This window comes from Cryptotermes secundus, unplaced genomic scaffold (genome assembly GCF_002891405.2).
Source record: "Cryptotermes secundus unplaced genomic scaffold, Csec_1.0 scaffold320, whole genome shotgun sequence".
Taxonomy (NCBI): Eukaryota; Metazoa; Arthropoda; class Insecta; order Blattodea; family Kalotermitidae; genus Cryptotermes; species Cryptotermes secundus.
In genome coordinates, this window is record NW_019731221.1 from 2436106 (window position 1) to 2460974 (window position 24869).

Consider the following 24869-nt stretch of genomic DNA (forward strand, 5'->3'; position numbering starts at 1 on the left):
CAGGAACTCTGACCACTAGACCACAGAGGCGGTCGAAGTATATTTTAAGCAATGTTATTAAACATCAAGAGTTTTTCAAAGTAGGTTCTCAGTAATTCCGAGGGAGACACTTTGTTCGTATCCTGGAAAGGATTCAAGTGTCCATAGAGGCTCTGTAATCGGAAGTTTTATCAAAAGAATTTCATGCTGAGGAAGTTACATGAAATGTACAATTAAAGATGTAAATATTGAGGTTTGTTTAAGTACTCAAGTAAAGTGTCAAGACTACATTTTCAATATTTATATTTAGTTTATTTATTTATTGCAAGAATTTTAGACGAAATCGGAGTACGGTTTAGGAGGTCAGTAATGTGATGGACAGAGCTGAACGGATGTGTGCCTGAAGAGACAGCCATGTTATTTTTTTTTTTTCCTTGGCACTACAGCCCCAGTGGGCCTAGACCTACCTCCATGAACTTCTCCGTTCACTTCGGTTTTTCTAGACCTTACACATTCGGTAGGACTCCTTGGGCGGGTGATCAGCTCGTCGCAAGGCCTCTACCTGTACACAAACACAGAAAAACATACACACATAAACTAAACATCCATGCCCTGAGTGGGATTCGAACCCACGATCTCGGTTTCCAAGCGAGCGAAGACAGTACATGCCTTAGACCGCTCGGCTACCGTGACCGGCCATGTTAATTTATAGGTTTTGAAATTCTTACAGTGGTGATATTGGAGAGTGCTGGCTTCTGGGATATAACACTGTGTAGTCCATTGAAAGTAAACCGACGTTTCGGAGGAACATCGCCTCAATCTTCAGGATTGAATAAGCCGAGCTCTCTCTCTCTTACACGTCGGTTCCCTACCCAACACACCGTTACACTTTTTCCCCTCTATTTTTCCTAGACAAACAAAACCGCTCCTTTTCAGAGCCTTCCTAATCTTCAGTTCTTTTCTCCTATTGGTTCGCTCGGTGGGCTTGTGAGCGCCGAGCGATTTCATTCTGTCCCACGGCGAGCTAGTGGGAACTGAAGTCCACTCTACCATTTCCTTTCCGCTTTCTATGTAATCCGAAATTTCCGGCCAGCCCATTACTCGTCTTGCTACTTGCTTTCACACTCGTTTCTTGCTCGGCGTATTCGACCCAGAAGATGGAGGCGATTTGTTCCTCCGAAACGTCGGTTGACATTCAACGGACTACACGGCGTTATTTCCCAGATGATAGTACTCTTCAGAGGTGTAAAGTCTTCCGCTAAATACGAGAAGTATCTGTCATACTTTTTCTTGACTCTGGACGTAACTTAATGTTGCAGATTAGTCTCAGTCGAATCGTTGGAGCACGTACTTTCGTATTCGGAGCTCCGCTTTCAAATCTCGGTCTGGGGACGGTATTTTTTATGGTTTTGTTCTGTCTCTTCAAGCAAATTCCGTGTTAACACACCCAATCTAGGCTATCGATTGCGTCGCTAAAGAAAGCGAAAATACGAGTTTGTTTGAATAAGACTGTTATAGAACAATTAAGGCCTATAATTCATGCAGAATCTTGCTCATTGCTTTACGTTAGCAAAGTCAGTGATTACAATCCACCCCGAAACTTGCATGTTGTGTCACAGCGAATATAAGCTGCAGTGAAACTTCTGCGTATTAGCACAGTATGCCTCCGTTCTTCGCTATTCGCCGACAGACTGCCGCGGTCCGTGCTAATACTTAAGCCACTGTGTTTGTTCCGAAATTCGTCATATGACCGTGAGTTATATTTGTGCAGGACACAGCGAAGCTTAACCTTCTTGAAAATGAGTGCCGCGCGTCACTAGGTCCAAACGAGGGGCGTATAGACGTACCCTCTCGAAACTCTTCTAACGCACCAGGGAATTTGTTCATTCGTATTGTAAAAGTGCACATATATTATTAAAGAACGGGAAGTGTTTCGGACAAGAATATTACTCACAGAAATACTGTTTTTTTTTTACTTTTTTTCATCGTCCGGTATTCTAGAGAAAACACGACGTTTCGGAAATTGGATCTGTTTCCATAATCAGGTGAAGGGGTAGAAGACACCTCAGTTGGGCTCTTTAGAAAGAGCTAATCTCAAACATTGGACAATCTGTTCTCTAGAATACCGGACGATGGTAAGAGTCCAAAAGCCCAGTAATTCTGTGTTTTATACAACATTGTCAGAACCGTTTAGAATCTAAGAGTATTGGTGTTATCATGGGCCTATGACCCGTTACAAATTGGGGAGAAGATCGGAATTAAACATACTGAAAGTTATTATATTTCCGTTATATATAAACCCTTTGATAAAAGTAATTTTAAACATCTCATTTCAATGTAAGATTTGAGGCTTTCTCGGCGGTGACTATGAAGAAAGCAGTCTTCTAGGATTTGGTACCGTGTATAAGTGGTGTTAACCAACGTTTNCCGTGAGAACCGGTAAAAGCAGTCTGCGTTTACCGGTTCTCACGGTCTCTTCGCTTGCGGATTAATATATTTTCCTTCTACCCTGAAGATGGAGGCGATACGTTCCTCCGAAACGTTGGTTAACACCACTTATACACGGTGCCAAATCCCAGAAGACTGCTTTCTTCATCTCATTTCAAATATCATAAAAATAGGCTCTGGGTCCCGTGAAGGAAAAGTATCGGTTTTTATTTGAAATAGTAAGTGCTTTAAAGGCGGAGTTTCTTTATTAGCTTTATTAGCCGCCGCCTACGTTTGAAAACATCTGTCCATAGTAAGAGTGGCACAGTTCCCCCGGCATGCAGAACAGCGCAGAAACACCACCCTGGCCAGACTACTGTCCTGTGAGTGTTCAGCAAAAGCGCGTGGCAATGAGTTGGACGAGTTTTGACAGGTTCACAGGACATTTCACTTCTCCTCGTCCGGACTGGCTCTGAGCTTACGCAGTTTCCTGTCCCATGGGTACCGAAGACTTATTCCCGAGGGTAAATCGATCGGAACGTGAAACTGACCACTCACCTCAGTGGCGTGTCGAGACTAAGAATGTATCGAGCTTTACCTTCACTCCACCTTCCTTCTTCCTTGGCCCAGTTCTGAGGCACAGTGACAGTTTTAGCTTACCTCTTTACGATGGGTGTCATCCTGATAAATGTCAGGACGCATAACTGTAGCAAATTTGTAATCGTATTGAAGTGACTTTCTGTGTCGTGATAATGCTAAACGCTGGAGATGAAGTTCTTTTTTCCGTTTATGAATTCATCCCATATTCGTATATCTCAAAAAAAAAAAGTCATATGAAAGTCAAAAACGGAATCCAGTGGTCGAGATTCCCAGAATTTCCCTTTTTATATAAATGCGGATTTTTTTTTTTTTTGCTATTAGACGCATGAACTAAAGTGAACATAAGAACTGAGTACAATAGACCGTGAAGGAATGGTCATTCTATGATAAATATTTACGAGTATATTCAGAAACGAATCCTGCTATTTTGCCACAATAAAATTCATATATTATGAGTGTCTGTCAACAGACTAAGGTATAATAATACCAAATTTTAAGTCTTCATTTGTCTGTCTTCCCCCCCTCCACCTCCTAGGATGTATTTATATCACATTTTAAATCTAGATTCATGCACCCTTCGCCTTCGCCTCTTGGGATGTAATTATATGAAATTTTAAATCGATTTTTTTCTGACTTTCCAATTCTAATCCCAGGAGATGATTGAACGAAATGTTAACTCTCTATTTGTCTGCATTTTCTCTCCTTGTTCCAGGTTATTATAATGCCAAGTATTAAATCTTTGTATTTAGCTTTCTTCCCCCCCTTATTAGATTTTTCTGCTTACGTGGTTTCTTTCTCCTCATGCTTCGTGTGTGTCAACCATCTTTGGAATTCCCTCGTTCCACCAGCTCATAATTTCCTTTAGCCGTGTTCCCTTAGGTATTCCCATTTTATCAGGTTTCCCGTTCGCATACTCGATAACTATCGATCATTCCTGTTGCCTTCCTTTCATCACTTTATAACTTTTTGGAAGTTTGCAAATTGCTGACTGTTTTGATTGTGTCTCCAGGTTCTTTGTGTACTTGACCATACCTCAAGTATAATTAGAATGATCAATTGAAGGACGAGGTGGGCAGGGCATGTAGCACGAATGGGGAAGAAGAGGAATGAATATAGAACATTAGTGGGAAAGCCAGAAGGAAATAGACCACTTGGAAGACCAAGGCGTGAGTGGACAATATTAAAATTGATCTTAGAGAGATAGGATGTTATGGTATGGTATGGTATGGACTGGATTGATCTGGCTCAGGATAGGGACTAGTGGAGGGCTCTTGTGAACACAGCAATGAAACATCCGGTTCCATAAAATGCTGGAAAATTCTTGAGTAGCTGCAGATTTGGCGGCTCCTCAAGAAGGGTTCGGCTCCATAAGTAAGTAAGTACTGCCAAACCAGTGCAACAACTTGTACTTTGTCTGCAAAATATTGAATACCTGGACTTATTTCATTTACAGATATTATCTGTATAACTAAAAATTACCTTGGGCCTAAATATCATACCAGGCGTATACGGACGATGGAGGTAGATCCATTTATTGTCAACCTGCATACCCCTTCTGTAAATACAAGAGGCGGTTTATAAACATCATCTGATTGTGCAATACTTCTTCCATTTGTAATACAGGAATGTGTTTGTGTTCTATATATCGAAATCTTTATCGACGTGTTATGGACATCATAAAAATGTAGAACATTTTAAGCCATTATTCATAATTTGATTCGACGTCCTAATGGAAATTTACTTGCTTGTAATAGTAACTGATTTTATAATCTATCGTCGGCGCGGTCTACTGAATCAAATAACACGAAGCACATCCACAAAGTGAATGGGACTAATGTTATGATATCACTTCACTGTGCTATCACATGATTCGTGAGAAAGCATGATTATAAATCGGCTCATGGTTCGCGTAGGAGAAAAAGTGAATGCAAATAGAATTTTGGAGAGAAACCCCCGTGGAAAATGACCACTTAGAACACAGAAAAGATGACGAGAGAATACTCGTACATAATATTACAACAGATCTTCTGAATACTCGTTTAAATGAAATGAAAGATATTGTCACGTGTTGGATGTATAACGCGACAGATAAATTCACGCCGTGCTGGATATAGCGAATTTTATTTCACTCGCTGAGAACTGTAACTAACTGTGAATAGTCTTCGCGCTCCTTATTTAGCCTCGTTCCGGACAACACAGAAAACAGCCACGTAATAGGCACCACTGTTGTCTGACGCCGTGTTGCTAGCAACGCTGTCGAGAGTTGTTTACGGCTGCATAGCAACCGCGGCATACCTTGGTCACATCACCGCTGGCGGGGTAAGGGAAGGAGTGTTGACTCGCCTGCTACCCTAGTAACGACAGCGCTCTGATGGTGTTACGTCACCGCTGGCGGGGGGAGGGGTGTCCTGCATAGCGCAACACGTCACAATATATTTTATATATTTCAGATGCGCTCTGATACGATCAACTGAAGAGGCTATTTCCCATAGATTATGGCGAAATGATTATGGAGGAAGTGACCTTGCCTACTTCAAGCTGCTATCCCATTATATACCTAGGGAAATGGAGTGAACTAAGATACTTCTGTAATAATTTCTGGCATATCGATCGAGATTCGAATCGGACACCTCTCGAATGCATGTCAGTCACACTGCCGCTCATGCTAATCTGTCAGACTTCATTTCTTGTGGTTTCTCTTTAATGAGGAATAAAAATTTTACTAATATTTACCCATCCAAAGCCTTTTGATGTCGTACCCCAGCTGCATTTAGCGTAGTTGATTGAGGCACTATGCTACAAGCCGGAAGGTCGCGGGTTCGATTCCCGATTAAGTCATTCGGTTTTTCTATTTACCTAATCCTTCCAGCCTCACTATGACTGGTGGTTGGCTCCGCCAACAGGGATACCTTACTTTTAACCCAGCTGTATTGCAATGAAATTTGTGACCTCATGAAGGCCTTACATTGCGTGCATTTGTGACATATGTAGCTGAAATTTCTTTTTAAATTTTATGACGAAGAACCCAAACTGTGTATCCGCTTTTACGTGACTTTGAATTGTGAAATGCCCTGTGAGATGTATCAGTCTGAAAGATAAACTTGGGTCTAGAAAACCGAAATTAAAGGCCGTGGGGATTCGTTGCGCTGACCACGCGACACCTCTATCCGCAAATTTGGCACTAACTTCGCCGACAAGCGGCGGTCGCTCGGTCAGTATAGTTCGCTTGCGGACTTAAGCCACGGATTTTAATTTAAGGTTACTTACTCAAAATGTGACGTACCCTCAAAGATATTTTAGACAGAGTATGCTATACATGTCTCCTTCCTGTACTTCCTGCTAAATAACTATTCGTGCTGCACTTCAAATAGAACTTATCAATATGCAGTTGGTTTGCCTTTCTCTGTAAGCATGTACGTGTATAACTCCCTAACACACCGGTCCCACTAGCTCTTAAATGCAGAAGACGAACTGTTTCGTTACATACATTACCGTCTTCGTGCCGCTGTGCTGTTTATTATTCAATAATGCCAGTAAACTGAAACCTCTCCTGTCAGCTTTCTGTATTTCGAACTAATATTTGCTTTTCAACAATAGTAATCGTGAGTTTGCCATACAAAGAAACATACAGAAGAAGATACGTATTTTTTATATTAAGAAAGAGCTCTACAAGGAAACGGTTAAGCAGGAAAGGTTGATTCAACTCGTCAAGCAATTCCTTCTACTGGAACTTGATGACTCATAACTCTGTTGGATACCTGGTTCTTACAGCGGTCACTATGAGGAATATCATCTTCTGGTATGTAACGGCGTTTAGTCCGGCAGGCGTTCACTGGCGTTTTAGAGGAACACGCTGTTTCCTTCTTCAGGGTTGAAGAATAAGCCTAACAGGAAACAAACAATCTCCTGCTGGATTCTTGATTGCCTTACTGGTCGACCCTGAAGATGGAGGCAATATTTTCCTCCGAGTTGTCGATGAACTTTTGCCGGACCCACGGCGTTACATCGCGGAGTATATTACACTTCAGTCATCACATTGTTCATAAAAATCTTCCATTGGACAGTTGTCATGATTTGCTTCGATCTTCTCATGGTCTCATTATATTACTGTATGATTTCTTTTAATAACATTTTCGTGTCCTTGCTGACGTTTCTTACGTAATCTCTTCCCATAACCGAAATTGTGCATATTTCTTCTTTCTCTTTCCTACATATCCGCGATTTTGTGCACTGTTATTTACAGTATTTTACCCGACAAATGATGAACCACTTTTGAGAAAATCGATTCATTTGGATGTGTTTCTTGTAGCCTGCAGAATTCCCCTAATACAGTAGTTAAATCGTCGGTCATCTGACGTTCCAAAGTCATTTAAGTCAGTATGATGTATTTTACATTCTTACCATGTCAGGCAGGAGTGAAGATAGCCCAGTCCATATAGCAGCAAGCTGCGGGCTGGACGACCGGGATTCGAATTCCGGCAAGGGAAAGATTTTTCCATTCTCCACAACGTCCAGACCGCCCCTTGGGCCCCACCGAGCCTCCTGTCCATTGGGAACCGGGCGCTAGAGTGTGAAGCTGACAGCTCACCTCCATCTAATGCTGAGATCAAGAATGGTGGAGTTATACCTCCAATCCCCAATATGTCTTCTTGACATAGTAATTAATTAACAAACAAACAAACTCCGTCCGCAAGCGAACCATACCGACCGAGCGACCGCCACTTGTCGGCGAAGTTAGTTCCAAGTTTAGGGGATAGAGGGTGTCGCGTGGTCAGCCCAATGGAACCCCACGGCCGTTAATTTCGGTTTTCTAGACTGGAGCCACCATTTCCTTGAATTAGCTCCTCAGTTATCCTCACGAGGCTGAGTGGACTCCGTTTCAGGCCCACTACTTCTCAGAAAATCTGGTGGCGCCGGGAATCGAACCCGGGACCTCTGAATCTGTAGCCAGGAACTCTGACCACTAGACCACAGAGGCGGTCGGAGATAGGTATATGAAATTTAGTATGGAAATACAATAAGACCTCACTGATTCTGACTAACTTGGGGCGAAACATTGTCCAAATTAGTGAAAGTCAGACTTACAGAAGTGCTACTGAAAACATGTTCAGGAAAATTATAAAATGGATTTTACGCGTATTTTTAGGCAATACGACGTTGTTTTGAAACTTATATTGCATGTTATAAAATAAATTTACCTACCTACCTATACCTACCACTCGGCGCTACAGCCCTGGGTGAGCCTTGGCCTCCTCTACAACCAGGCTCCACTACTCTCTGTTCTTCATCTTATAAAATAAATTTACTTGTCATAAAATGTAAACATGTAAGTTTTCACATCAGCCTTAAAACATTTTAGGTAGCGGCAATGTGATCATCAAGGTCGAAATGCGCAAAAACAGTTTTCCGAGTAAGTGAGGTTTCACTATATATCATAAACATACATCCGCAGTTATGAAATATTGTTTGTAAGTGAACGATGTGAAACTTTGAAAATGTTTTCAGAAAATTTAATGTAAACTTTGTATCTAAGTAATAAGATCTGAACNGTATGTGTTGTCCTGTGTCTAGGTAGAGGCTTTGCGACGAGCTGATCACTCGCCCAAACAGTGCTACCGTCCGTGAAAAATTATTGTGGAACTGCATAAGAGGCCAGGGCCCTGAATGGGCTGGAAGAGCCATTGAAAAAAACTAACGTATTGGACACTTGCACTTGTAACTACAAATAACTACGATAGTCTCACTGAGTTTCACACTGCAAAGATGACGGCAACTACAGCACAACATAAAGTATTCTCAGTCTTCACTAGCCGTTGCTTGGTATCTGCTTGCAACAGCGGATGTTCCCCTTCCTCTGGGTTCCTGAACTTGTCACAACTGCAAACCTCAACTCTCTCAACTGAAGTACTAGTCTTAGTCCACATAATGGGGTAACATTGCAATCTGGTTAACTCGCAGTGTTACAGGAATTTTGATCACTTTCTAGGTCTGGGGTAGGTTACTTTCTTTTGGCCTGGACCTACCGAGGTGGTCGAGGGCACAGTTTGTTTCAGATGCATATTTAGAATACGAAAGTAATGGTTTGAGTCTTATTATTTCTTTATTGTTATTGTACGTATTATTCATATGTCATGAATTTAGGTTATAACTGTTTTTAAGTACTTGTTATTTTGGAGATTCGGCCTCTTCTTACTGAAAGATAAGCTTGGACACCCCATTCCATCTGGGGAGCACTGTGAACGCAACAATTTTATCCAGGGATAAATGCAGCTACCGTCCCAAGTAATAGTAATGGAGATTAGGTAGAGGACGGGAGGAGCTGCTAAATACAGCCCCGACACGGACCTCACAGAAAACGTCCCTTTCATTATTGCATGTTCTCTCTTTGGCAAGGAACATCGTATCCACAGAGATGTTCCCTAGCAATGGCCGTTGTACTGTCGCCTGTTTACATAGCTGTTGCTCGGCAATGTATCTGCATGTCACATTAATAACAGTAATAGCAGTAGGTCTGTAGGACCAGAAACCTGTGCAGTAGGAAAGTGGTCTTTATGAGTCCGCTCTAAATGCTTTGTTTTAAAACCGTCCTTGCATATACCAAGTCTCCGACGTGAACCCTTCCATTTTGATTTTTCGATTACAGTTTTATGTGCTTCTTTATTTCCCTCATGTGTGCCACATAATTCCCATCCGATTCATTTTACTTTAATTGCGCTAAGAATATCAAGTGGAGCATCTCATCCTGTAATTTTCTATATATCTCTTCCTCTCTCAAGTCCAGATACTCTCGTCAGCACGCGTTCTCTCAAACACCATCATTAATTAATACTGCGTGTTGCAGTTAATGCGGGTATGGGTACATTTTTGTTTGGCCGATTGTAAGTGGATGAAACTTCTACAGATGCGGGCTGGGAGAGAGAGGATTTTCAGAAGCAAACGATCCACGCAGCTGGGTTCTAAGTTATGTGGGAATATTTAGCGACATATAGGCCTATACACATTTCACAACACTCTGACGCTTGTGTTACTGATGCGTATAGTGAATAAGGATATTGTGACATGACCGAAATGCTTAAGAGACGCCATCCGTTGTTAGACAGTGGCACAGTAAACACGTTCTTATGTCATCAGACAAGTGAGCCATTGCTAAGCAACGAATAAATACGTAGCAGTAGAAGAGCGGTGTTTTCTGTGCTGTCCGTGCCAAGATTGTTTAACGAGGACACCATATAAATTGTCAGAATTAGGATTTTTTGATAAGTCTAATTAAATCATTTGCTTCTTTTATCACTGAAAGAGAGTTCAAGAAGATGAATTTCTCTACTCCAAGAAAAATAGCGGCATGGATTCCTCAAGGTTCCGTCCATGCCCCGACATTGTGCAGTCTATATATAAATGATTCCCCCGCCCGCCCTGGAACTCATCTTTTATATCTTCCTGGTGTGATGCGCATACGATAGGTAGAACGCGTGGTACGGAGGAGGTAACGGCCCCAAGGGACATGTGGAGGGGTTCGATCCATGGGACTTCTTTCCGGGACCTCGGTATAGACATAGTACTCACGTGCACTCGAACAGATTTCTGAAAATACGTTCAATGTACAAAAGACAGAAAGACCTACATGCCGTAAAGTACAGTTATCGTTAAGATATAGGATCTTCATTGGGATATTTCTCCATATAGTGAATATTTAACAAAGTAAATATAAAGATGAAAATCATCATGTAATTAAGGACCACATCCTGTGAACTTCCAGCCCGTAGTCTGGTCACTGCGACGACTGAGCACATCCCTACATTTCCCTCCAGTCACTTAGTCATTCTCTTTATTTGTTGCATCCTGTTGTGTATAACGTAATCAAGGTACTTTGTGACCGACAACACAACAATTAGCCCTGATATTAAGACATGTTAATACTTTTTATTGAGTATATACTCAATATACTCAATAAAACAAGTATTAACATGCTTTAATATCAATTTTACTGTTGTATTCATGTTTATGAAGTACCTTAATTCTAGTGATTATATTCAAACGAATGCAGATAATGATAATCTTCACCAGCTATAAGAATTGTGAGCCGGTTGACATAGGCTACGGGACTGAAAGTGGATACAACAGTATACAAAGAGGAGAGAAGCCTCTTTACTTGGCCTCAGTATAGTAAGAGAGGATCTGTGTGGATCAAAATGAAATTCATCTGACAACTTTTAGTGTAAACCCTCCATTACTAAATTTAAGCGGCGTCTGCTGAGTGTTTTAAGAGATTAAACTTGACAAACTTACTGACTTTCCATTAAGTATTCACTTTATGCACAGAGTGCGTAATAGGCCGAAATTAAATTAAATTAAATTAAAGTAGCATTTTGTACGTCAGTTTTTCCACCCAGATCTGCTAAGGACATAGATGATTTGACAACCGTGATGGATTGGACATAGGAACTTGGAGGTAAACTGACACACGCTGTGTCTATAGTGATATCTTGTTTTCAAAATGGACGTATTAAATGACTGGAATACAGTTTCTTTCGAGTGCAGACCACAAACGCCTTATTGCTGTATTTTACAGAAAATCACACTCCAGACGAGATGCGAAGGCGGGGTCATATGTCAGAATTTTGCCGTGCACCACGAATTGTACCTATATGCTTCTCTTTGGCTTTTAAAATCATCTCTGTTCACGTATTCTATCGTGACTTTCGATTTTCCTGCTCCCTTGCGTCCTCCCATCGCCGTACTTTCCCTGTAACCCCAATATACTACCAGAGTCAATAAGTTCGTGGACTGGCCGCAAAGCATTGTTGCAGTGCACTACAGCTGGTAGATTGAGGCACGATATGATGCCCTGTCGTCACAGCAAGAGGCAGTTGTGTGCAAACAGTGTAAGTAGAACTACGACCTCTGTTGTGAAATGCAGTTAAATGCAAATGGCGGAAATTGAAAATGTGGCAGTTTGAACAATGGGCAAACATCAAGTTCTGCCAAAAACTAGGCAAATCCCATAGTGAAACATTTGGCATAGGAAGAATTGGCTGTTGCTACACGACAACGCCCCTGCACATCGCTCTGTTCTTGTCCAAGAGGAACTGACAAGGCAACAGGTCACCGTTTTGCCACACCCTCCGTACTCACCTGATCTCCCACCATGAGATTCTTTCTCTTTCACCGCTTGAAAGCAAAGCTACGTGGTCGTAGAGTTCAGTCGTCCGAGGAGTTGGTCAGTGCCACAAGAGACGCCATACGGGAATTTCCTGCCACTAGGTTTCAGCAGTGTTTTCGGCAGCTATATCAACGTTGGCCGACTTGCATAGCGGCCAGCGGCAACTATTTTGAGGGCCGATATGGATCTGTGTAAGTGTATGTGAATACCTTATAATATGATGCGATAAAACCACAGTCCCCGAACTTAATGACTCTACCACATATTTCGTTGGAGTCGTGATAGCGTAGTCGATATAGCAACGGGTTACTGGCTGGACGGCACGGGCAAGATTTTTCTCTTCCTCACAGCATGCAGACCGGCCCCGGGACGCATCCAACATATCGAATGAGTACCGGGGGCGATTTTCCTGGGGATAAAGCGGCTGGGGCGTGTATCTGACCACTCGCCTTCATCTGATGCCGAGGTCGAGAATGGTGGAGGTATACCTCCACTCCCCCCTATGTCTTCTTGACATAGTGCTTAATTAATTAACCACAGAGACAACATTACTTTTTACTGTGTTTTTCATTTCCCCATTTCATGTTGTCGAGTGATGTAGTAGTGTGACCGCCATATTCTTTCCATCCGTATGCGACCGTACGTCTGGACAACATGTTATTGTCTCTTCTGTGCACGGTGATTCCTTTTCCTCCATTTCCCCCCCCCTCCTTTTTTTTTTCTTTGGCAGCTGATTCCACCCACTCCACCGAAAGGCCTGTTTCTCTCTGCTTCTTCTTTTTGAGGTTTTCCGATGCCCACAATTCGGCACTTGTCCGTCAGTCATGTCCCATTTCTTTCGTTCTTTTATACATTTTCTGTAACCACTGTTTTTTCTCTATTTCTCTTTCACGTTTTGCCGTTAGTGTAAAGTGAATTGGTTATTTTGGACATCATGCTTTTCCAGCCCCTCTTTGTGTCCATAACCACCGCAGCATTATTATGTACGAAGAGACTCATATAGTGGACGTCACGTCCGTCTGTTCGTTCTCATGTTTTATATGCGAAACTTTTTCGTTGGATATGAGATATTGTACTAGGTTCTCACGACGGTAAATATGGGATATGACTATACCGACCGAGCGACCGCCGCTTGTCGGCGAAGTTAGTGCAAACTTTAGCGGATAGAGGGGGTCGCGGGGTCAGCGCACCGAATCCCCACGGCTGTTAATTTCGGTTTTCTAGGCCGGAGCCGCCATTTCCTTGGAATAGCTCCTCATTTATCCTCACGTGGCTGAGTGGACCTCGTTCCAGACCGACTACTTCGAAATATAAGACATGGAAGCATAGTTCATAAGACTGTGCAGTGAGATACTGGGAAAACAGCCGGAAATAGTGAATAGTGAAATATCTGAGGAAGGCTGTGGCTCAGAAAGGGCTATTTTGCCGATGATGGTGATACTATAAGATGTATGTAATGCGAGTAGTTTTACGTTAACGGGATTATCTGCAATAAATGAACATTAAGGCCAGTAGGGTACGAAAAATTGCAGATAACCGATTTGAGAAATATGTGTTATGCCAAGGAGCAAATCCTTCAGCTTTGTATCTCCTGCATACTACCTGCTTTTACGCCAGTGTTTAAATTATACTTACAAAGTTCGTGGAGCCCCATATGTAATTCAGTTTAATACATTCAAAAACTGTTTAGGGGCGACAAATTGAGTGGTCAACGTAAGTAGTGGGAAAGCTGTCTGTTAACGTTTCTCATAATGGGGATTCTAGGGAGGGGGTCCAGATACGAAGACAGCAAAAAGGACTGGACCAGCCTATCTTCCAGACAAGTGGACGGTTCGAAGGGGAGATGGTTGACGTGACCTGCATTTGAACCTCTTGTCTAGGAGCGTGACGTCATCAAGGTTTCAAAGCGTAGGAAAATATAGCACTAGTTTCAGCAAATACTAACTGCGGAATGGGATTTTTCTTGAATCGATTATTTTTATTCGCCTGACAGGTGAACTTCGATTACTTTTGGGGCCGAAGTAATCAACTGCCGAGTTTTTAAACACACGCCATTGAACGCTACTGTGGGCCAGTTGAGTCCGGCTATCATGCGCGTAACCTCCTGACGCGGTGAATTGCTTGATATGTTATTGTTATTCTAACATCTATTGTTTTTTTTAACTCTTGCCATTGGACTCCGCCCTAGGTCAGTTTAATCTAGTTCTCGTCTGAGTAACTCCGTGAAAGAAGATCTACCCTGCAATGTTACAGTTATTCAGTCGTGTACCGCTGTGCTTTCCAACACTTTCTGCAGTATCCATTTGAATATCGAGACTCAATTTAATCTTATTAAACTGTTTAACTTAAAAAACGGTTCGGATAGCGTAGTCGGTATAGTGAAAGACTACGGGCTGGACCGCCAAGGGGTCTGAGTTCGAGCCCTGGTAGAGTGAAGGTTTTTCTCCTCTTCACGTCGTTTAGACCGCTTCTGGGACCCACCCAGCCACGTATCCAATGGGTACTGGATGCTCTTTCCCCGGGGGTAAAGCGGTTGGGACGTGTAGCTGACCACTCACCTCAATCTGGTGTCGAGGTCAAGAATTGTGCTATACTTCCACTCCCCCAGATGTCTTCGTGACATACTGCTTAATTAGTTAAGCGCAGGGCAGCTTTACTCTAAAGGTTCACAAAATCGTACCGATAAGCAGGGTGAAACTGTAGGACATTTTGAGGAGATAATTTTGAAACTTTTCTTAGAATTACGGCGTTCAGACTTAGTGCTGATTGTCTTTCGACTCTACAGGGTTCTGACGGTGGTGCATAACACGAGAGATTACCGAGGTTTTGGACTTTTTCGACCGTCCGGGATTCTAAAGAACACAACGCCTGTCGAACCTGTCATTGAGGTTAGCATTTTCTAACGGATCCAATGGACTGGGTGCCCCCCACCCATTCATCTGAGGATCCAAAGACGTCCCGTTTCCGAAACTTTGTGTTCTTTACAATACCGGACTGTAGAGGAAGCACAGAAACTCAGTATTGTTTGTATAAACGCGTGATGGCGCTTCCATAGCGCATAACGACGGAGTTCACACTACATTCACTGGCGGCTCACATTGCGTCCGGCGGTAAAGTAGTGATAGCGAGGCGAAACGACGCGATTTACTAATTCGGAATTACTGATATGAATTTATTGTACTGCTCTTGTGATGGAAATGCCGGAGCTGCACCGACGGAATACTGGAGTAGGTGTCCGTATTGGAGGCAACCCAACAGACATGTGTTTGCAAAGTTATGCGACAGTCTGTGGGACACAGGTGCACTCATGCCACCAGCACGCAGTGTCCGCAGCAGACACAATGTGCAGAATGAAGAGGAAGTGGTCAACCTGTCACAGAATGCAGTTTACTGTACACTGCCCTAGGAGCAGCTATGTTCTTTTCATGTATAACTTAGAGAAGGTCTGTCGAGGGGAAATAATCTATTCCATTTCTCTCGATGACTGATATATAAAACTGATGAACAGGATTTTCTCTACCGTGCATTATGGACTGATGAGGAGACATCCACAAAGTGAAATAAAAAAAACTTCGTGGCCTGTAGTCCACAAGCGAACTATACCGACCGAGCGACCGCCGCTTGTCGGCGAAGTTAATTCCAACTTTACCGGATAGAGGGTGTCGTGTGGTCTGCGCAACGAATCCCCACGGCCGTTAATCTCGGTTTTCTAGACCGGAACTGCTATTTCCTTGAAACAGCTCCTCAGTTATCCTCACGAGGCTGAGTGTACCCCGTTCCTCTTCTCAGAAAATCTAGTAGCCCCGGGAAACGAACCCGGCACCTCTGGATCTGTAGCCAGGAACTCTGACCACCAGACCACAGAGTGAAGTAAACAACATCTAAATCCAATATGAAAGAATACTGGAGAATCCGAATGCCGCTCGACCCTCTTCATTTCAGTAAGGATTTATCGTCAACGTTCGGCCCCGAGTCGTGGACCGCCACAGCATTGAACCATACCATGCTTGATAGCAAATAGTTTCAGTGGAATGGAGTTCGCCGATTTCCTAGAAAAGAAATTTCCCAGTTTACTGGAGGAGGCACCTCTTAATGTTCACAAATGAATGTGATTTGAGCACGACGGCGCCTGCTCCTACCAACGTCGAGTCTGCAGTTGGTTGAACGCCCGTCTTTCGGACACATAGATCAGCCAATCGCCATTGACTTCCATGTTCTCCTGATCTGAACGCACTTCATTCTTCACTAAGGACATGCATTAGAGGTGGTACGGAAGTACAGGATCCCGACGACATGAACAGGCGCAACGCAGGTAGCTGTGGCAGGCACAGGGGCTGGCCTAGACAAATGCTCCGTGTCGGACTCATTTGGACGTTGCTGCTAAGTGTAACCATGCGCTGGAGGAGGTCAATTTGTGCAGTTATTGTGAAGAAATGTCCAGCACTCTGCGCAAGTCCTCACTGGTTTCTAACTTCGGAATATTTGCTTTTCGTTCATTCTAAATAAATAATAAAGTAAGAAAAGTAAAGGTATCCCTGTAACAGGCCGCGGAGTCCCATAGGTTTGTGAGATGTTTAGGTTCCCACATTTTCTAAACAATCTGCTCACAAATGGCGGTGAGGTTGTCAGCCCTACGCACCGGCCAACTTTACCACCAGGAATATTCCTGGTACTCATTTCTGTTAGAGGCTGCGTCGACCCCAGGGCCATAGTGAGGCTGGAAGTATTAGTTCAATTGAAAAATTCCAATGACCTCATCGGGACTTGAACCCTTGACCTTCCGGCTTGTAGCACAGTGCCTCAACCAACTACGCTACCACGTGCCCCCTCTATTAAATAATAAATTAAAGAATTTAAATATAATTAACCGAATGCATATATGAATGGACAGTTATTTAATTTTATTAATTAGTGACAGAACGTCATAACTCGACAAGGGTTATGAAATAAACAAGAGTTCATTTATATTTTCTGCTCCGAATTATCATCCCAAGAACCTTCTGAAGTTTTACCTTAAGACTTTGAATCAGTCTATAGCGTGAACTGCAGAGAGAACCTTAAATAAATAAACCATAAATAAGCAAATACTCGAGACACTTGTGTGTAGTATCGCCTTTCTGCTTACTTTGATTGCAAAACCAGTTGCGTTTAATTAGAAGCATGTCTAGTTTGCAAGCAGTGAAGTGGGTAATGATGTAGCAACACTACACCCATTGGCTGTATGCTGTTTGCTAGTGGAAGAGCTTCATTGCTCAACTTTGAGAAAAAACCATTGGGTCTCTTCGTCTGAAGTTGACGTATCATACTTTCACCATGAATATTATCAGGGTTTCGGTGGATGTCAGCCTCTAAAACTACCGAACTTCTGTAAGATCAGGTTTAATATCAGGCCTGTTCTCCGGTTTGTATCTAGGTACCCAGAGCGGTCCCTTCCATTAGGCTTACCTTTGCGTCTCTTTCCTCTTATAATTGTACTGAAGTTACCCGCTTGTATAATTTTTTAATTTAAGTAACCTCCGTGTGTAAGAATCTTCGTTGAAATCACTCAAGGAGCTGAGCCCTTCTTGAGAAGCCGCCAATTGTGCAGTTACTCAAGAACTTCCCACTATTTTATGGAACCCGAAGGTTCATTGCCGTGTTCACAAGAACCTTCCACTGGTCCCTATCCCGAGCCAGATCAATCCAATCCATACCATCCGAGTTAATCCCACTCCCAACCCCCAAGCTGTATCACCACCCCTTGTTGGCTGTGCGCGACTGCTTATTCAGTATATTCGTAGCTTCCCTCCATACTTGGAGGGCGTCTGCTCCATCCGCAACCTGACGACGCGCCATGCCGTGGTGACAAGGGACCCAACTAACATGGAATACTTAAAGAGTTAGTCTGCTCAAAATATGCCCCGCTTACATGGGACTCATTAGCACATTGCCATTTTTACAAGAGCCCATCAGTACACTCTGAGCCAAGTTAATCGACTTCACCCTATTACAATTTGCTCTTTTAAGATCCATTTTACTATTATTCCTCCATCTACATGTATCTCTCCTATGATTCTTATTTATTCGTACTGCACTATTAGATGAATGTTAATAGTTTTCAGTCACGATAGTGGGCTGTAGGCAGACGTAATGGCAGGTGTTAATAGGCTCGTGCAATTTATACTTTTAATGAAGTGTTAATCAGCAGTTAAACACATTCTAGTTTCAAGAAAATCTTACGTATGAAGTTGTGATAACGCAACATTTCAGCTCGGTTTAAACCCCTGGTAGAACTCTCCGTTATATACGCGTGAAAATGGAGCTTTTGATGTTCTCAGCTGGCATTGCAGGTAGCAAATAAAATCCCACCATCTGGTGTTTGTCTCTGGCTTTCATCTGTGGTGAAAGGGAGGAGAGATGGGATGTTAAATGTCAAGAGTAAACTTTGTCTGTTGAGGGACGTGCGATTTTAATTACTTCCTATATCGTATGAGATGAAATTTCCGACTGATTGCCTCCATCCTCAAACTCTCTCATTTTTGAGCTTCGTGATTAAGTTCTCACAATTATTGTTTGTCCCTATGCACAAGAACAATATGCCTTATTTAAGCCAAATTCAGGTCAGAGTCTTATTTTATCATCTCTCCTCTCGTGAAAAAAAAAACTTACTCGTGTACTTGGTATATTACGATTAAGGGTATTTTTTTATTGCTAGTGGGGCGGGACTAAGTCCCTTGTACTGCGGCCACTTCTGGCCTATTGTACCCGCCCCAGATGATAGGTGAGGGTGATTGTGGAGCAATTGGTGGATTGAAGATTGGCAGGGGAAACCGAAGTACTCAGAGAAAACCTGCCCCAGCGCCACTTTGTCCACCACAAATCCTACTTGACCAGACCCGGGATCGAACCCGGGCCGCCGCGGTGGGAACCCAGCGACTAGCCGCTTGAGCTATGGCGCGCCCTACGATTTAGGGTTCGGCCACACAGAGCGCTACGCTATTTTCGCTACGTACGCTAGTACGCTGTGTACACACTGCGACGCAGCTAACATAGCGAACACATCGTACGTAACGTACGGAAGTCTGTATGGCCAGTCACATTGGCAATAAAGGGAGATATTTTTCTGGTCGTATAGCGTACGTAGCGCTCTGTGTGGCCGAACCTTAACGGTAAGAAAAAAAATTAAAGGTATCCCTGTAACAGGCCCTGGAAGCCCATAGGGTTATGAGATGTTGAGGTTCCCACATTTTCTATACAATCGGCTCATAGATGGCGGCAAGGTTTTCAGCCTTACACGCCGGCCGCCCTTTACTCCCAAGAACATTCCAAGAATATTCCTGGTACTGGTTTCTGTTAGAGGCTGAGTCGACCCCAGGGTCATAGTGCGGCTGGAAGGATTAGGTCAATTGAAAAAATCCAATGAGCTCATCGGGACTTGAACCCGCAACCTTCCGGCATGTAGCGTAGTGCCTCAACCAACTACGCTATTAAGGGTTCTGAATAAAAATCCATGGGCATTTGATATGACCCTTTAGACTCTTTGTTACAACTATGTCTAGATTCGAACGTAATCCCTACACATCTGTCTGTTCCTCGGTCTTGGATCTTATGATTACAGTTATGGGTTATGGGATCCATAACAACATATAATTTCTTGATCCACTGAATTGTTTCAAATACTCACTCGCTACATAGTTGCTTCATCTGACAATATTTGTAGACCTCATACACAGGGTCAAAGAAAAGGCCCTCTACTTATCAGTGCTAATAGTAATTGATGTATTATATGATGTCAGAAAACGAATAAAACAGGACAGATTCGCTTAAAAATATATCTGGTTTGTGATCCATATATATCCAATATCGTTTGCAGGAAAGAAACTGAAGATTTCGATAACTGTTGCCCGTTTCTTTTGTGATGCTTCCCACAGTAGTTCATGCCTTCACTTCTACCTGCTAGTGCTATCAATGACTGGTGATAAACTCCCAATTTACACTTTGTCCTGTGATATGAAATTTATTAATTACCGTACAACTTCTGCGTCATTTCTTGATGACCCTTTATAGTGACCCCTTTTCTTTTTGTTTACGAACAGTATGAAATACAACACTAGATAAACAGTCGAACAAATGCAACAGGTCAGCGTCGTTTATGTACAACTTCATAATCCATCTTCACCGAAATTGTGTCAGCCCTCCCCCAAAGAAAATTTTTCTTGTGTTCATGACGTTTCTGTTATGGCTGGAAATGGATTATGCAGTTCTGGCCGAAGAGAGTGCATTTACACGAGGGTTATCTACACAGACCAGTCGAAAAGCGGACTCCTTTCAATGCCAGCAAGAAGTTATCTCCTCAAGAAATACTGTATTAAAAGGAACATAAAGTCTCCTTGCTGTCTGTTCACAATACTATAAGCCAAGGGTTTATAGGTTTCCGACAGTTTAAATTGGGAAGATACCATAGAAATACAGGCACAGAAAATAGCACTTCTTTAAAAAATTACTTTTACCACGAGAATAATTAGTATATTTTGCAAAATAAACAGTTTATCACAAATGGACGTGTTTAATGTATGCATATTTATTAATTGTAATTTCATATTTTATAGTCTGTATCTAAAAAACAGTTGGCGATACTAAGAAATTTTATTATCAGTGCCTAGAACTTTAGCCCATCTGAAACAGTTTGTGTTGTGCTCCATAAAGCGATCTGTTGAAATATCTTGAAACTGGATGTTTTCAGGGTTGTCGTAATTTATCCGTTTAACTGCCAGATAACAGAGATAAATAGTTTTACATCTCGAGATCACATTTCTCACGGATTATTGGGAAGAGCTTTGCCAGTTGACATTCAAACATCTAGCGCGTGTGTTGTGAGCTGAGATATGCACTTACAAACCAGTGAATACAAAATAACAACAGTTTTAGTCACGCATCGTGGCTTATTTTGGAGAAGAGTTAACTTTGTTGCGAGCGACCGAACTAGTAGTTTAATCCGACTTATAGGCAGTTGCGTCTTAACGAAAGACAGGCGCAAAGGTCTTGATCGTGACCGTGAGAAGGTTCGCTGAATGCAGACTGACTAATCAAAAGATAAATAAATACGTAACGCAGTAGTAAGTTCAGGATACACCGTCTTTCAGCCGCGGAACGATGAAGATTGCAGCAGATCTTTCCTACTGTAAGCAATACGCAGAGTGAGAGAAAGTAACAGCCCCATTCAGGAATTCAATGATTAGAACTTATTACTGCGTGGATACGAATACGGCAAGTGATGAACTGAGAGAGAATGAAGGAACGAACGCTGATGTGGATCCAGTATTTAACTGAGAGAGAATGAAGGAACGAACGATGATGTGGCTCCAGTATTTAACTGAGAGAGAATGAAGGAACGAACGATGATGTGGCTCCAGTATTTAACTGAGAGAGAATGAAGGAACGAACGATGATGTGGCTCCAGTATTTAACTGAGAGAGAATGAAGGAACGAACGATGATGTGGCTCCAGTATTTAACTGAGAGAGAATGAAGGAACGAACGATGATGTGGCTCCAGTATTTAACTGAGAGAGAATGAAGGAACGAACGATGATGTGGCTCCAGTATTTAACTGAGAGAGAATGAAGGAACGAACGATGATGTGGCTCCAGTATTTAACTGAGAGAGAATGAAGGAACGAACGATGATGTGGCTCCAGTATTTAACTGAGAGAGAATGAAGGAACGAACGATGATGTGGCTCCAGTATTTAACTGAGAGAGAATGAAGGAACGAACGATGATGTGGCTCCAGTATTTAACTGAGAGAGAATGAAGGAACGAACGATGATGTGGCTCCAGTATTTAACTGAGAGAGAATGAAGGAACGAACGATGATGTGGATCCAGTATTTAACAGAGAGAAGGAAGGCACGAACGATGATGTGGCTCCAGTATCTAACTGAGAGAGAATGAAGGCACGAACGATGATGTGGCTCCAGTATTTAGACCTCCACGTTAATAAGAGTCGTGAGTCTTTTTGTTAACAAAACCTCATTTAGGCCCGCAACGATTAGGAGGACTGAGAATTCAAATTTTTCATCCCAGTAGCCTTGTGCAGTGTGAGGCGTGTGAAAACACTTTATATGGTTTGAATCAAGCCCTAGAAGTGAAAGGTTGGCGCATGTTATGTTTTTATATCGTTGAAGTATAGGTTTCAAGACCAACTTTAGTGGATAGAGGGTGTCGCATGGTCAGCGCAACGAATCCCCGCGGCCGTTAATTTCGGTTTTCTAGACCGGAGTCGCTACTTTTCCATTCAAGTATCTTCGCAGTTGTCTTTAACGAGGTGAGTGGAACCCGTTCTAGACCCACTACTTCTCAGGAAATCCGTTAGTGCCGGGATTCGTACCTTGGACCTCTGGATCTGTAGTCAGGAACTCTTGACCACTAGACCACAGGGAACTTGACCGACAAGCGGCGGTCGCTCGGTCGGTATAGTTCGCTTGCAGACTAAAGCCACGGAGTTTGTTTTGTCTGTTGTAGGTTTCATGGACTGATCCCCTATGTAGATTTCTGCGACATAGCTAACAGTGGTATTTATAAAACTTGTGTAAGTATGAGACACCGATGCCGTACCAATAATAAGAAGATCTCTAAGTGACAAATTGTAAGCCCTATTGAGAGCGGGAGAACACAAATGTCACACATCATTGCAAAAATAAAAAAAGCGAAGAAGCTCGTATTTTGAGTCCAGTGAAATTGGACCTTTCAGCTACTTCAGAATTTTCGTCACACACAGCGCGATAATATATTCGTATTTAGCAGTGACGTCATGCATGGATATAAAGTGCAGTGGATGGATGTTAAGAGAGCATACAAAGGAACAAATGGAAGATGCTGATAAGCAGCCGAAGGATATCATATGCTTTACTGCCATTGTCCAGCGCCACTTCGGGATGGACATTCTGCAGCTGTCTGTAAACATCACCTAGTGGTTTATTTTCTCCCGTCTAAAATCAAATTTCTGCTTTTTGTTTATTTTTCTTCTCTACTTCTCCTCTGACTTCTCCTATCCCTTCTCCTTCTGATCCTCTTCTTAGACTGCTTTGCTATCTCCTTCCTATCTGTGTATCCATCACATTAACTTTTGAATGCCTGAACAAATTTGTGTGAAATTTGGTATGCATGTCATGGCACCTGAGCCCATCTGAAAGGCATACTTCATAAATGCCTACCATCAGTATGTCTATGCTAGGCAACGGCTTGGTAAAAACGTTACCGCAACAACGAATACGCCCACAACAGTAGAAGAGTTTGTCGTCTTACATGGGGTTCGTGTTACGTATATCAAAGGAGATTCTGTGGGGCTATATGTCTATCTCCCTATCGTTGTTAGGCAACGGCTTGGTAAACGCGTTCCAGACGCAAGGATGATTTGTTGGAGGCGTCGTTTTTTATGCTGTCCGTGTCATGTCAAAAGAAAGTAGGCGATCAGTTCTTCCAATTGTCGAATAATTATTATTTCTCGTACTTTATAATACTCGCTTTCGTGCGCTGCTTTGGTTCTTGTGTGTTTCTATTTGAGATGTCTCTGTAGCTGGTCGCTAGGCTGTGGAGTCAGCACGTAAATAAATAAATAAAGAATTTCATTTATGGTTTACCTAATGAGACTATCGGAGTCTCATAACGTAGCCTGTATCGTGGAATGGATTGTTGAATTGGAACGGAAGTGGTAGGAAGCCGTCTTGGAGTAATTAGAGACACTATTTGTGCATTTGCTCGGAGGAAGTGAGGAAAGAACACGAAAAGGCCTCAGTTAGGGTAGTCATCTTCAGGACGAGATTTGAAGAAGCGACATCCAAAATACGGAGGAGTAGCCATACTAACAATTAGACAGCGATTTTGGATATGTAATCATCATCGTTATCTATCCTTATTTTTTCATACTAGAACCTTTATAGGTATGTTTAAAATCCTATTTTGACCCCAGTAGAAGTTATTGTGACTTGAGGGCTCAAAGCCAGAATTCTGGAGCTAGAAGGAATATCCACTACAAGGTTACGGCACAATAAACACAGTGGCGCTATTAAGCGAGCATTCGTTGCTACGCAACAGCCGGTAACCATCACGTGATCGCAGCAACAGTTAGGCACGCAACAATAGAGCGGAAATTTCTTCAGCCAGCACTAGCCAGCGGTAACGAATGGTAGCCGATGGAGGCCAGGCGCGGCTGTGAGTCATTGGCCAGGAGTTTCAGCCATGAGGACTTGCTAGGCAGTCGCAAGTCAGTAAGGACATTAGTACGGAAGTTGAGGGATCTATATTATTGGTAGCATTTACTATGTAACGACTGGTGAAGAGTAGAATGCTTTATGTATGGTGCAGTACCGTGATTTGTAGAGTGCACAGTTCCTTGAAATTGTTACAGTTACCTGTAGTTACGAGTTATAAGTGTTCAATGAATCCAATTATCAATCCCAATTCTGTCAACCCCTTCAAGCCTGAAATTCAAATACGAGGGTTCAATAAATACGGTTCCCTAGCCTGTAATGTTTATGGTAATCAAGAATTTTGTTTTCCGTCTACAGTACGTTTAACGTAACGACGACTTCCCATTTAATTTATATGGACTGGGGAATATCACTTATTGAACAACCTTCGTCTACAATAATTAAGTTACTACGTCACATAATACCCATCCGCTCTCCATTCCAAGACAGTGTTTAGTGAAATGCTCGACATTTATTC